Source organism: Panthera uncia, chromosome B4, assembly GCF_023721935.1.
Source record: "Panthera uncia isolate 11264 chromosome B4, Puncia_PCG_1.0, whole genome shotgun sequence".
NCBI lineage: Eukaryota > Metazoa > Chordata > Mammalia > Carnivora > Felidae > Panthera > Panthera uncia.
Window position 1 is genome coordinate 32,742,657 of NC_064809.1, and position 15,488 is coordinate 32,758,144.

The 15,488-nt window shown below is 38.4% G+C and overlaps 1 pseudogene; it reads right to left on the reverse strand.

Annotated features, from left to right (window-relative positions):
• Positions 1 to 12,077: 12,077 nt before the first annotated feature.
• On the reverse strand, positions 12,078 to 12,241 carry LOC125920581 (uncharacterized; annotated as a pseudogene).
• Between the last annotated feature and the right edge of the window lie 3,247 nt (positions 12,242 to 15,488).

Consider the following 15,488-nt stretch of genomic DNA (forward strand, 5'->3'; position numbering starts at 1 on the left):
ATCAATGAAATCAGGAGCTGGTTCCTTGGAAAAAATCAATAAAATTTATAAGCCTCTAGCCAGACATATCAAAGAAAAAAAAAGAAAGAATTCAAATGAATGAAATCATTAATGAGAGAGGAGAAATAAAAGCAAAACCACTGAAATATAATTAATTATAAGATAATATTATGAAAAATTATATGCCAACAACTGAGGCAACTTAGAAGAAGTGGATAACTACCAACCTGAAACAGAAACAAATAAAATATTTGAAAAGACTCATAACCAGCAAAAAAACAAATCAAATCAGTAATCAAAAACTCCCAGCAAACAAAAGGCCAGGACCAAATGGCTTCGCAGGTGAATTATACCAAATATTTAAAGAAGAGTTAATTCCTATTCTTCTCAAGTAATTCAGAAAATAATAAAAGAAAACCTCTAAATTCATTCTATGAGAACAGCAATACACTGATATCAAAATTTGATAAGGACATCACTAAAAAAAAAAAAGAGAGAGAATGATAGGCCAATATTTCTGATGAACATAGATTCATATATCTTCACTAAAATGCTATCAAATCAAATTCAACAATATGTTTTAAAAACTCATTCACCACAATCAAGAGTGATTTATCCTGTGGTGCAAGGGTGGTTCTATATTTGCAAATCAATCAGCGTGATGCATCATACCAGTTAGAGAAAGGATAAAAACCATATGATCATTTCAATAAATGCAGAAAAAGCTTTTGTCAAAGTACAACATTGATTCACAATAAAAACTCTCAACAAAATAGATTTAGAGGAAACATACCTCGAGATAATAAAGGCAAAACATGAGAACTGGGAGGGAAGATGGCGGCGTAGGAGGACGCTGGGCTCACCTCGCGTCCTGCTGATCACTTAGATTCCACCTACACCTGCCTAAAACCCAGAAAACCGCCAGAGGATTAGCAGAACGGAGTCTCCAGAGCCAAGCGCAGACGAGAGGCCCACGGAAGAGGGTAGGAAGGGCGGCGAGGCGGTGCGCGCTCCACGGACTGGCGGGAGGGAGCCGGAGCGGAGGGGCGGCTCGCCGGCCAAGCAGAGCCCCCGAGTCTGGCTGGCAAAAGCGGAGGGGCCAGACGGACTGTGTTCCGACAGCAAGCGTGAGTTAGCGTCTGGGAGGTCATAAGTTAACAGCTCTGCTCAGAAAGCGGGAAGGCTGGAGGACAAAGGGAGGGAAAGCTGCTGAGCCCCCGGACGGCAGAGCTCAGCTTGGCGGGGAACAAAGGCGCTCGCCAGCGCCATCTCCCCCGCCCATCCACCAGCCAAAATCCCAAAGGGAACCAGTTCCTGCCAGGGAACTTGCTCTCTCCGCGCAAACACCCAACTCTGTGCTTCTGCGGAGCCAAACCTCCGGCAGCGGATCTGACTCCCTCCTGCTGCCACAGGGCCCCTTCTGAAGTGGATCACCTAAGGAGAAGCGAGCTAAGCCTGCCCCTCCTGCCCCCCGTGCACCTTGCCTACCCACCCCAGCTAATACGCCAGATCCCCAGCACCACAAGCCTGGCAGTGTGCAAGTGGCCCAGACTGGCCACGCCACCCCACAGTGAATCCCGCCCCTAGGAGAGGGGAAGAGAAGGCACACACCAGTCTGACTGTGGCCCCAGTGGTGGGCTGGGGGCAGACATCAGGTCGGACTGCGGCCCCGCCCACCAACTCCAGTTATACACCACAGCACAGGGGAAGTGCCCTGCAGGTCCTCACCACTCCAGGGACTATCCAAAATGACCAAACGGAAGAATTCCCCTCAGAAGAATCTCCAGGAAATAACAACAGCTAATGAACTGATCAAAAAGGATTTAAATAATATAACAGAAAGTGAATTTAGAATAATAGTCATAAAATTAATCGCTGGGCTTGAAAACAGTATACAGGACAGCAGAGAATCTCTTGCCACAGAGATCAGGGGACTAAGGAACAGTCACGAGGAGCTGAAAAGCGCTTTAAACGAAATGCAAAACAAAATGGAAACGACGACGGCTCGGATTGAAGAGGCAGAGGAGAGAATAGGTGAACTAGAAGACAAAGTTATGGAAAAAGAGGAAGCTGAGAGAAAGAGAGATAAAAAAATCCAGGAGTATGAGGGGAAAATTAGAGAACTAAGTGATACACTAAAAAGAAATAATATACGCATAATTGGTATCCCAGAGGAGGAAGAGAGAGGGAAAGGTGCTGAAGGGGTACTTGAAGAAATTATAGCTGAGAACTTCCCTGAACTGGGGAAGGAAAAAGGCATTGAAATCCAAGAGGCACAGAGAACTCCCTTCAGACGTAACTTGAATCGATCTTCTGCACGACATATCATAGTGAAACTGGCAAAATACAAGGATAAAGAGAAAATTCTGAAAGCAGCAAGGGATAAACGTGCCCTCACATATAAAGGGAGACCTGTAAGACTCGTGACTGATCTCTCCTTTGAAACTTGGCAGGCCAGAAAGGCTTGGCACGAGATCTTCAGTGTGCTAAACAGAAAAAATATGCAGCCGAGAATCCTTTATCCAGCAAGTCTGTCATTTAGAATAGAAGGAGAGATAAAGGTCTTCCCAAACAAACAAAAACTGAAGGAATTTGTCACCACGAAACCAGCCCTACAAGAGATCCTAAGGGGGATCCTGTGAGACAAAATACCAGAGACATTGCTACAAGCATAAAACATACAGACATCACAATGACTCTAAACCCGTATCTTTCTATAATATCACTGAATGTAAATGAATTAAATGTGCCAACCAAAAGACATAGGGTATCAGAATGGATAAAAAAACAAGACCCATCTATTTGCTGTCTACAAGAGACTCATTTTAGATCTGAGGACACCTTTAGATTGAGAGTGAGGGGATGGAGAACTATTTATCATGCTACTGGAAGCCAAAAGAAAGCTGGAGTAGCCATACTTATATCAGACAAACTAGACTTTAAATTAAAGGCTGTAACAAGAGATGAAGAAGGGCATTATATAATAATTACAGGGTCTATCCATCAGGAAGAGCTAACAATTATAAATGTCTATGCGCCAAATACCGGAGCCCCCAGATATATAAAACAATTACTCATAAACATAAGCAACCTTATTGATAAGAATGTGGTAATTGCAGGGGACTTTCACACCCCACTTACAGAAGTGGATAGATCATCTAGACACAGGGTCAATAAAGAAACAAGGGCCCTGAATGACACATTGGATCAGATGGACTTGACAGATATATTTAGAACTCTGCATCCCAAAGCAACAGAATATACTTTCTTCTCGAGTGCACATGGAACATTCTCCAAGATAGATCATATACTGGGTCACAAAACAGCCCTTCATAAGTTTCCAAGAATTGAAATTATACCATGCATACTTTTAGACCACAATGCTATGAAGCTTGAAATCAACCACAGGAAAAAGTCTGGAAAACCTCCAAAAGCATGGAGGTTAAAGAACACCCTACTAACGAATGAGTGGGTCAACCAGGCAATTAGAGAAGAAATTAAAAAATATATGGAAACAAACGAAAATGAAAATACAACAATCCAAACGCTTTGGGATGCAGCGAAGGCAGTCCTGAGAGGAAAATACATTGCAATCCAGGCCTATCTCAAGAAACAAGAAAAATCCCAAATACACAATCTAACAGCACACCTAAAGGAAATAGAAGCAGAACAGCAAAGGCAGCCTAAACCCAGCAGAAGAAGAGAAATAACAAAGATCAGAGTAGAAATAAACAATATAGAATCTAAAAAAACTGTAGAGCAGATCAATGAAACCAAGAGTTGGTTTTTTGAAAAAATAAACAAAATTGACAAACCTCTAGCCAGGCTTCTCAAAAAGAAAAGGGAGATGACCCAAATAGATAAAATCATGAATGAAAATGGAATTATTACAACCAATCCCTCAGAGATACAAACAATTATCAGGGAATACTATGAAAAATTATATGCCAACAAATTGGACAACCTGGAAGAAATGGACATATTCCTAAACACCCACACTCTTCCAAAACTCAATCAGGAGGAAATAGAAAACTTGAACAGACCCGTAACCAGCAAAGAAATCGAATCGGTTATCAAAAATCTCCCAACAAATAAGAGTCCAGGACCAGATGGCTTCCCAGGGGAGTTCTACCAGACATTTAAAGCAGAGATAATACCTATCCTTCTCAAGCTATTCCAAGAAATAGAAAGGGAAGGAAAACTTCCAGACTCATTCTATGAAGCCAGTATTACTTTGATTCCTAAACCAGACAGAGACCCAGTAAAAAAAGAGAACTACAGGCCAATATCCCTGATGAATATGGATGCAAAAATTCTCAACAAGATACTAGCAAATCGAATTCAACGGCATATAAAAAGAATTATTCACCATGATCAAGTGGGATTCATTCCTGGGATGCAGGGCTGGTTCAACATTTGCAAATCGATCAACGTGATACATCACATTAACAAAAAAAAAGAGAAGAACCATATGATCCTGTCAATCGATGCAGAAAAGGCCTTTGACAAAATCCAGCACCCTTTCTTAATGAAAACCCTTGAGAAAGTCGGGATAGAAGGAACATACTTAAAGATCATAAAAGCCATTTATGAAAAGCCCACAACTAACATCATCCTCAACGGGGAACAACTGAGAGCTTTTTCCCTGAGGTCAGGAACACGACAGGGATGCCCACTCTCACCGCTTTTGTTTAACATAGTGCTGGAAGTTCTAGCATCAGCAATCAGGCAACAAAAGAAAATCAAAGGCACCAAAATTGGCAAAGATGAAGTCAAGCTTTCGCTTTTTGCAGATGACATGATACTATACATGGAAAATCTGATAGACTCCACCAAAGTCTGCTAGAACTGATACATGAATTCAGCAAAGTTGCAGGATACAAAATCAATGTACAGAAATCAGTTGCATTCTTATACACTAACAATGAAGCAACAGAAAGACAAATAAAGACACTGATCCCATTCACAATTGCACCAAGAAGCATAAAATCCCTAGGAATAAATCTAACCAAAGATGTACAAGATCTGTATGCTGAAAACTATAGAAAGCTTATGCAGGTAATTGAAGAAGATATAAAGAAATGGAAAGACATTCCCTGCTCATGGATTGGAAGAATAAATATTGTCAAAATGTCAATACTACCCAAAGCTATCTACACATTCAATGCAATCCCAATCAAAATTGCACCAGCATTCTTCTCGAAACTAGAACAAGCAATCCTAAAATTCATATGGAACAACAAAAGGCCCCGAATAGCCAAAGTAATTTTGAAGAAGAAGACCAAAGCAGGAGGCATCAGAATCCCAGACTTTAGCCTCTACTACAAAGCTGTCATCATCAAGACAGCATGGTATTGGCACAAAAACAGACACATAGACCAATGGAATAGAATAGAAACCCAGAACTAGACCCACAAACGTATGGCCAACTCATCTTTGACAAAGCAGGAAAGAACATCCAATGGAAAAAAGACAGTCTCTTTAACAAATGGTGCTGGGAGAACTGGACAGCAACATGCAGAAGGTTGAAACTAGACCACTTTCTCACACCATTCACAAAAATAAACTCAAAATTGATAAAGGACCTGAATGTGAGACAGGAAACCATCAAAACCTTAGAGGAGAAAGCAGGAAAAGACCTCTCTGACCTCAGCCGTAGCAATCTCTTACTCGGCACATCCCCAAAGGCAAGGGAATTAAAAGCAAAAGTGAATTACTGGGACCTTATGAAGATAAAAAGCTTCTGCACAGCAAAGGAAACAACCAACAAAACTAAAAGGCAACCAACGGAATGGGAAAACATATTTGCAAATGACATATCGGACAAAGGGCTAGTATCCAAAATCTATAAAGAGCTCATCAAACTCCACACCCAAAAAACAAATAACCCAGTGAAGAAATGGGCAGAAAACATGAATAGACACTTCTCTAAAGAAGACATCCGGATGGCCAACAGGCACATGAAAAGATGTTCAACGTCGCTCCTTATCAGGGAAATACAAATCAAAACCACACTCAGATATCACCTCACGCCAGTCAGAGTGGCCAAAATGAACAAATCAGGAGACTATAGATGCTGGCGAGGATGTGGAGAAACGGGAACCCTCTTGCACTGTTGGTGGGAATGCAAATTGGTGCAGCTGCTCTGGAAAGCAGTGTGGAGGTTCCTCAGAAAATTAAAAATAGACCTACCCTATGACCCAGCAATAGCACTGCTAGGAATTTATCCAAGGGATACAGGAGTACTGATGCATAGGGGCACTTGTACCCCAATGTTTATAGCAGCACTCTCAACAATAACCAAATTATGGAAAGAGCCGAAATGTCCATCAACTGATGAATGGATAAAGAAATTGTGGTTTATATACACGATGGAATACTACGTGGCAATGAGAAAAAATGAAATATGGCCTTTTGTAGCAACGTGGATGGAACTGGAGAGTGTGATGCTAAGTGAAGTAAGCCATACAGAGAAAGACAGATACCATATGGTTTCACTCTTATATGGATCCTGAGAAAGGTAACAGAAACCCATGGGGGAGGGGAAGGAAAAAAAAAAAAAAGAGGTTAGAGTGGGAGAGAGCCAAAGCATAAGAGACTGTTAAAAACTGAGAACAAACTGAGAGTTGATGGGGGGTGGGAGGGAGGGTAGGGTGGGTGATGGGTATTGAGGAGGGCACCTTTTGGGATGAGTACTGGGTGTTGTATGGAAACCAATTTGACAGTAAATTTCATATATTAAAGAATAAAAAAAATAAATAAATAAAGCAGCAAATTAATTGAAAGAAAATACAATAAAATAAAATAAAGGCAAAACATGAAAAACCCACAGCTGACATCATGAACAATGGGGAAAAACAGAACTTTTCCCCTAAGGTCAGGAAGGAGACAAGGATGTACACTCGTGCCACTTTTATTCAACATAGTAGTAGAAGTCCCAGCCACAAAATTAGACAACATAAATAAATAAAAGGCATCTAAATTGGTAAAGAAGAAGAAAACTTTCACTCTTTGCAGATGACATAATAATGTATATAGCAAACCCAAAAGACCACCGAATACTGCTAGAACTGTTAAACAAATTCAGTACCCTCTCAGGATAAAAAATCAATGTACATAAATCTGCTGCATTCCTATACTCCAATAATGAAGAAGCAAAATCTGCTGCATGTCTATACTCCAATAATGAAGAAGCAGAAAGAGAAATTAAGAAAATAATCCCATTTACAATTGCACCCAAAGTAATAAGATACCTTGGAATAAACCTAAATACAGTAGTGAATGACTGAGTTTCTGAAAACTACAAAACACTAATGAAAGAATTTGAAGATGACACATATTGTTAAAATGTTTTTACTACCCAAAGTAATCTACACATTATTTAATATAATCTCTACCAAAATACCAACAGTATTTTTCACAGAGCTAGAACAAATAATTCTAAAAATTTTATGGGACCCCCAAAAGACCCTAAATAACGAAAGCAGGCTTGAAAAAGGAAAGCAAAACTGGAAGCATCACAATTCCAGACTTCAAGCTGTATTACAAAGCTGTAGTAATCAAAACAGTATGACTATCACAAAAACAGACAAATATTTCATAGAAAGCCTAGATGAATCCACAACTATGCGGTTTATGTTTCCACCAAAGTAGGAAACAATATCCAATGGGAAAAGTACAGTCTCTTCAATGAATGGTGTTGGAAAACGGGGCAGGAACATGTGGGAAAAAAAAAGGAATTGGACCACTTTCTTATACCATACACAATTATAAATTCAAAATGGATTAAAGACCTAAATATGACAACTGAAACCATAAAAATCCTAGAAGAAAACAGAGGCAGGAATTTCTGCTATCAGCCATAGCCACCATTTTGAAGATTTGTCTCCATAAGCAAGGTACAGAAAAGCAAAAATAAACTATGGGGACTACATCAAAATAAAAAGCTTCTGCACAGACAAAACTAAAACTAAAAGACAAAACTAAAAGACAATCTACTGAATGGGAGAAGATATTTGCAAATGACATATCCAATAAAGGTTTACTATCCAAAATACATAAAGAATTTACAAAACTCAACACTCCAAAAACAAATAATCCAATTTAAAAATTGGCAGAAGACATGAACAGACATTTTTCCAAAGAAGACATCCAGATGGCCAACATTCATATAAAAAGATACTCAACATCACTCATCATCAGGGAAATGCAAACAAAAGCACAATGAAATATCATCTTATACTCGTCAGAATGTCTAAAAGCACCACAAGAAACAACAGGTGTTGGCCAGGATATGGAGAATGGGGAAACTCTCGCAGTGTTTGTGGGAATGCACTGCTGCAGCTACTGTGGGAAACAGTATGGAGGTTCCTCAAAAAGTTAAAAATAGAACTACCCTTTGATCCAGCAATTGCACTATTGGATGTTTACCCTAAGAATACAAAAACACTAATTCAAAGGGATGGATGCACCCCAATGCTTATAGCAGTATTATTTATCATCCCAAGCTACGGAAACAGCCCAAGTGTCTATCAATTGACAAAAGTGTAAAGATGTGTATATATCATATATTATATACATACATTCAATGACATGAATAGAGCTAAGGAATATAATGGTAAGCAAAGTCAGTCAGAGAAATGCAAATACCATATGATACACTCATGTGGAATTTAAAAACATAACAAAGGAGCAAAAAGAAAAAAAGAGAGACAAACCAAGAAACTGACTCTTAATTATAGAGAACAAACTGATGGTTACCAGAGAGAGGTGGGTGTGGGAATGGGTGAAATAGGTGATGGATATTAGGAGTGCACTTGTCATGATGAGCACTCCGTGATGTATGGAATTGTTGAATACTATATTGTACACCTGAAACTAATATAACACTGTATGTTAACTAACTGGAATTAAAATAAAAACTTAAAAACATAGTGTCTATTTTGTCCAATATAAGTATTGTTCTTCTGGCTATTTTCTGATATCCATTTGCATGATAAATGTTTCTCCCATCCCCTCACTTTCAATCTGCAGATGTTTTAGGTCTGAAATGAGTTTTGTGTAGGCAGTATTTGGTGGGTCTTGTTTGTTTTGTTTGTTTGTTTGATTCACACTGTCACCCTATGTCTTTTGATTAGAGCATTTAGTCCATTTACATTCAAAGTCATTATGGAAAAATATGTGTTTTTTGCCACTTTGTTACTTGTTTTGTGGTTGTTTTTGTAGTTTTTCTCTGATTCTTTTTTGTCTTTCTCTCTTTAGTCCTTGCGTATATATTACTGGTTTTGATTTGTCCTTACCATTAAGTCTGCATATAATATCTTCTACACATATCAGTCTATATAAGTTGATGGTTGCTTAAGTTGTAACATGTTCTTAGTCCTCTTCCCCACGTTTTTGGTATATGGTGTCATATTTTGCATTCTTTTATTTTGTGAATCTCTTTTCTGATTTTTGCAGAAGTATTTATTTCTACTGCTTTTTTGTTTCCCTCTTTTATTTATTTTTTATTTTTTAATGTTTATTTATTTTTGAGAGAGAAAGCACAAGCAGGGGAGGGTCAGAGAGAGAGGGAGACACAGAATCTGAAGCAGACTCCAGGCTCTGAGCTGTCAGCACAGAACCCGACCTGGGACTCGAACCCACAAATTGTGAGATCATGACCTGAGCCGAAGTTGGACGCTTAACCAACTGGGCCACCCAGGTGCCCCAGCTTCCCTCTTTTCATACTCTTACTTTTGGTCTTTCCTTTCTTCTCAGAGTCCCCTTTAATATTTCTTGTACAACTTGGTTAGTTGTCATAAACGCCTTTAGTTTTTGTTTGGCTGAGAACATCTTTATCTCTCCTTCTATTCTGAAAGATAGTCTCACTGGGTAGAATATTCTTGGGTGTAGATTTTTCCCTTTCAGCACTTTGAACATATCATGTCACTCGCTTCTGGCTTGCAAAGTTTCTGCTGGAAAATCCTCTGAAAGCCTTATGCGGAATTCTATGTATGTAACTGCCTTCTTTTTTATGCTCATTTAAATTTTTTTCTTTATGACTTTTCCCATTTTGTTACTATGTGTGTAGTGTGGATCTCCTCCGGTTCATTGTGTTGGGGGCGGGGTCTCTGTGCCTCCTGGATTTGGGTATCTGTTTCCTCCCCCAGTTTAGGTAAATTTTCAGCTATTATTTCTTCAATAAATCTTCTGTTCCCTTTTCTCTCTCTTTTTCTTCTGGATCCCTATAATGTGAATGTTATTATGCTTGATGGAGTAACTGACTTCCCCAAGTCTATTCTCATTTTGCATAGTTCGTTTTTCTCTTATTTGTTCATCTTGATTACTTTCTATTACTCTATCTTATAAGTAACCAATTCGGTTCTCTGCTTCTCCCAGCCTACTATTTATTCCATCAAGGGTATTCTTAATTTTACATATTGTGTTCTTCATCTCTGATTCGTTCTTTATCTCTGTGTCAAAGATATCAATGATATCCTCCACTCCCTTCTCAAGTCCAATCAGTATCTTTATAATCATTATTTTAAATTCTCTATCAGGCATGTTACTTTTAAAAAAAATTAGTGTTTATTTACTTTTGAGAGAGAGAGAGAGAGACAGAAAGAGAGAGAGACAGAAAGAGAGAGAGAACGAGTGCAAGTGGGGGAGGGGCAGAGAGAGGGAGACACAGAATCCAAAGGAGGCTCTAGGCTCTGAGCCTGACAGCACAGAGCCTGACACGGGGCTCAAACCCTCGAACTCTGAGATCATGACCTGAGCCGAAATCAGATGCTTAACTGACTGAGACACCCAGGCACCCCATGCTACCTAATTCCATTTTATTTTGGTTCCTTGCTGTGGTTTTGTCCTGTTCTTTGATTTGTAACATATTCTTCTGTCTCAATTTGTGTAACTCTCTGTTTCTGTTTCTGTATATTAGGAAAGTCAGCTACATCTCTTGCTCTTGAAAGTAGTGGATGGATCATGCACTTTTAACTTGGTGATAATGGTCTTATTCCACAAGGATGTGCAGCCATCATTGAGACTGGGGTCAGCTGTGACCACTCTGCAAGGCAAGCAAGGGCAGGGCATGCAGTTTTAACAAGATGCATGCATCCTCCATGAGAAGTCAGGAGATGCAGTGTTGGCAAGGTTTTCCCAGTCTTCTAGGGGAAGGTATCTGCAGCACCAGGATTGAAGCAGGTCTGGCTGATGGGTCTGGGTGCTATGTAAGCAATTTAGGTAGTGATTGCAAGTGGTGCACTGGTTTCTGTAAGTGCCTGTGTTTTTATGATGAGGGACAGGGGAAGGAAATGGCTACTGCCATCTCCGTTGTTCCTGAAGACATCCCTTAGGAAATTATGAGATTAGTAACTAACTCTCCCTCCCATAAGCTCTAGGTGCTTTTCAAATTGCTGTTTCCAATCTGTATCTCTACAGGCTGTTTACGGTACTGTCTCTTTAAGGGCAAGGGCTCAGATACCTATTGCCTTCTGGGCTCTTTCAGAGCCAAGCACACTGATTTTTAAAATTTTAAGCTTTAAGTCCTACTAGTTGTAAGCACTTAGGAAATTCAGCCCCTCTGATTTTCAAAGCCAAATGCTATGGGCATTTCTCTTCCCTTTGTAGGATCCCTGGTATACTATTGTTTCTGGGCCTTCTCTGCACCTACTACTTCCTCCCTCCAGTGGTCAGAGCCACAGAGCTTAGGTTTTTTCTAAGTCCTTGCCTTTCCTACACTCTTTAATGTGACCTCTTCTCTGTATTTATTTGTGGAGTTTGTTCAGCCAGTCTTTGGGTCCTTTTCTGGGTTGTTTGCTTTAGTGCAAGTGTTATCTAGTTGCACCTGTGGGATGAGGTGAGTTTAGGATCTTCCTACTCTACAATCCCTCAGAAGCCCTCCATAATTTATTTTATCTTTTCTTTCAAACTTATGAAACTTAATTTGTCTTACTTAAGTATGAACATGATAAAAATAATTGTCTTATTTAAATGTGTGTAATTTTTTTGAAAAATTAGTTGTTCTCATTATCCTTTATTCAATCTAGTAAATAAAAATCAATAAATTTAATGGAATCCATGTTAAATACTAGTGTATATGTTCTTGTGTTGTTGGCGGATCTATATTGTAAAACTTCTTTGAAATAATCAATTTACATAACCAGCAATAAGATGAGCTTGCCATGTGGACACTGAGATTTTATTAAACTGATAAGAACAGATACTACACTTGATCTTAGCCAAAAGGCCGAGAAGCGATTACACTGAGATTTTATTAAAGAGTACTAGAAGTTGTATTAGCATCATGAGAATGTTTTTTATCTTAAGATCATAATTAGTATCATTCTCAAGTTTCTCCTGCCATACATTTATTCTTTCTGCCTTCCTTCCTTCCTTCCTTCCATCCTTTCTTCCTTCTTTCCTTTATTCCTTTTGCACTTTTTCTTTCCTTGTTGTAACTGGCCTGATATTCTTTGTGAATCTTCATTATTCAAGATAGCAGACAGGAAAATAAAACTAATAATTTTTAGTTGAAATTGTAAGTTTAATTTCATTTAAAAATTTAACCAAATTTATTTTTCAGATTTCCGTCTACTCCTTTTCTTCCTCCTCAATATGCTATCACTGTGTAAAGATATTGTGGCCTTCATTTGGAGAAAGAGTGCCAACTTGTCTATTCTTCCTAAGTTTATTGATCTGGGTTGGTGAGCTATTACTCCAGATTACTCTGCCGTTGCCTAGTAATAAAATCTGTGATTTCTTTCTCAAGTCTATCAGGATCAAGTGGCCTCCAGATTCTACCAGCCCTTTCCATCTTTTTTTTTTTTTTAATTTTTTTTTAACGTTTATTTATTTTTGAGACAGAGAGAGACAGAGCATGAACGGGGGAGGGGCAGAGAGAGAGGGAGACACAGAATTGGAAACAGGCTCCAGGCTCTGAGCCATCTGCCCAGAGCCTGACGCGGGGCTCGAACTCACGGACCGCGAGATCGTGACCTGAGCCGAAGTCAGACGCTTAACCGACTGAGCCACCCAGGCGCCCCAGCAGCCCTTTCCATCTTGACTATACTGATTAGACAGGGCTTCTAGAGATTTTTCCTGTGACTTCCATATGTCCCTCCACCCAAGCGTTATTTCACTACCCTTCCATTGTGGAGCCACCACAGCACTATCATGGGGACTCTGGCATACTACTCAGTCTGTGTTTTTAATATGCATCCGTGCATGCATGGCCAAACTTCAAAGACCCTTGTGTGCCACAAGGGATCTAGCAGCGGCTTGTCAGAGTCAAAATTGCATTCTCCTTCTGTTTACACATTTTACACTTTTCACTGCTGGTTTTACTATTGATCTCTGGGGGTGTGTGGGGTATGAAAACAGTTTTCAGGTAATCTTTTCTCAGAATACTAAACAGAAAGTGAAGTGGAGTTAACTCTGTCCCTGGCATTACCCTCAGCCTGTCTTCGACATCTCCCTTTTCTAGGACTTTGAAAATATTATTAAAATGTGTTTTGTTTTGTTTTGGGTTTTTTTTGGCTTGCCTCTCTTACTTTTATTTAATATATTCTCCTTCTAACTTGAATTTCTTTAATGAACACCTGTATTTTTTGAAAGGTATGGTATTGGGTATGACTGATCCTCATTCCACAATGACTATTAATTTATTGGGACAAAGTACTACCAGGGAAGAATAACAACAACAAAATGTTCTGAAGCCATGCCACACTTCTGATGCAAGTTCCCTTATCTTTGTAGAAAAATAAACAAGCAAAAACACTGATTTTATATTTGGCATGACTTAAGCTATGAAAGAAATGAAACGTAGCACATACAATTACATGTTTTTTCTTTTTTCCCTAAACAATCCTGAACTAAGTAATATTTTCCCACATGTACAACACAATTAATATTGGGTATGTTGAAGACAGTTTAGCGCTAAAGGAATCCAAAATGCTTTCTTATTTCTTAAGCAATGTGAAATTATATGTGTTTTAATTTTATGGTGGATTAATAAATATTTAGAAATAAATTGCAAATTAGAAATTCAAAGAAAATGTTTTATAATTTTAACCATATCTATAGAGTGTGTGGGGGAGTAAAACTATGGGTTATTTCTCTTTCTTTAAAGATTAATGATGAAAGCACAAACTACTTTTTTTTTTTTTTTTTTTGGTATTTTGGAATAAGGAAGCATGTTAGAAGAAGGATTTATTTCACCAATGCAGCAATGGGTTAAGCTCAAGAGTTGGAAAAAAACTCTTTTGTAAACATTTTTTCCCGCATAACTTTAAACCCAGAATATTAAATCACTATGCTGATTGGACAATAATGCTTAGAACCATTTCCCCCTCTTTTTGATAATTCTGTTTGGTGTTCGTATGTTGTTTCCACACAGCTTGAATATTCATTTAGTAAGATCAATAGGATGTAACCAATATGACCACAGAGGCATAGTTATGTTAGGAATAGTTTATGGTATTATAGATTTTACTTGCTACTGTGTGTTTTCTAGGCCTAGGCTATCAGTTTTTATTATTTTATTTATTCAGTGGGAAGAATATGCCAAAAATCATCACATCTAGTTTAATGAGTCATTTGTTAACCTACATGGTTTAGCTATTTGAGAATACTCCCATTCATATATCTTAAATTAAGTGAATAAAAGTCATTCATTTAGTTATTAGTTCTTTTCTTGGTTTTATTTTTTAACATAATTTATTGTCAAATTGGCTTACATACAATACCCAGTGCTCCTCCTAACAAGTGCCCTCCTCAATGCCCATCACGCATTTTCCCTCTCCCCCACCCCCATTCACCTTCAGTTTATTCTATGTATTTAAGAGTCTCTTGTGGTTTGTCTTCCTCCCTTTCTGTTTGTATCTATTTCCCCCCCTTTCTTCCCCCATGGTCTTCTGTTAAGGTTCTCAAGATCCACATATGAGTGAAAACATATGATGTCTGTCCTTCTCTGACTGACTTATTTCACTCAGCATAGTACTTTCCAGTTCCATCCACGCTGCTGCAAATAACATGATTTCATTCTTTCTTATTGCCAAGTAGTATTCCATTGTATATATAAACCACATCTTCTTTATCCATTCATCAGTAGTTATTATTTCTTGAGATTCTTACTATGGGGGAGAGAGAAGCAAACACATGTTAGGGAACTGTATGGCAAAGCAGAAAATGAGGCATCATGGATGTGTGAGGAGGAGGAAAAGAAAGAAAAATGATAAGAATACAGGAAATTATTTTCTGTAGACTGAAAAGTATATGAGAGTTAAAAAAATGATTGTGGAAGACAAAGTTTCAAATTCAGTGTATGAATTGTACTTTTAAAACAATGATAATTTAAGATTTTAAGTTTTTACTACAAATATAATTCCAAATATATATCTCAAGTTGATATAAAATAGTTGGTAAGAAAAACATAGTTGAATTTGTTGGCAACTAACCTACATTAAGTATTAAAAACAAAAACTTTGGATTTCCTGAAATGTGAATAA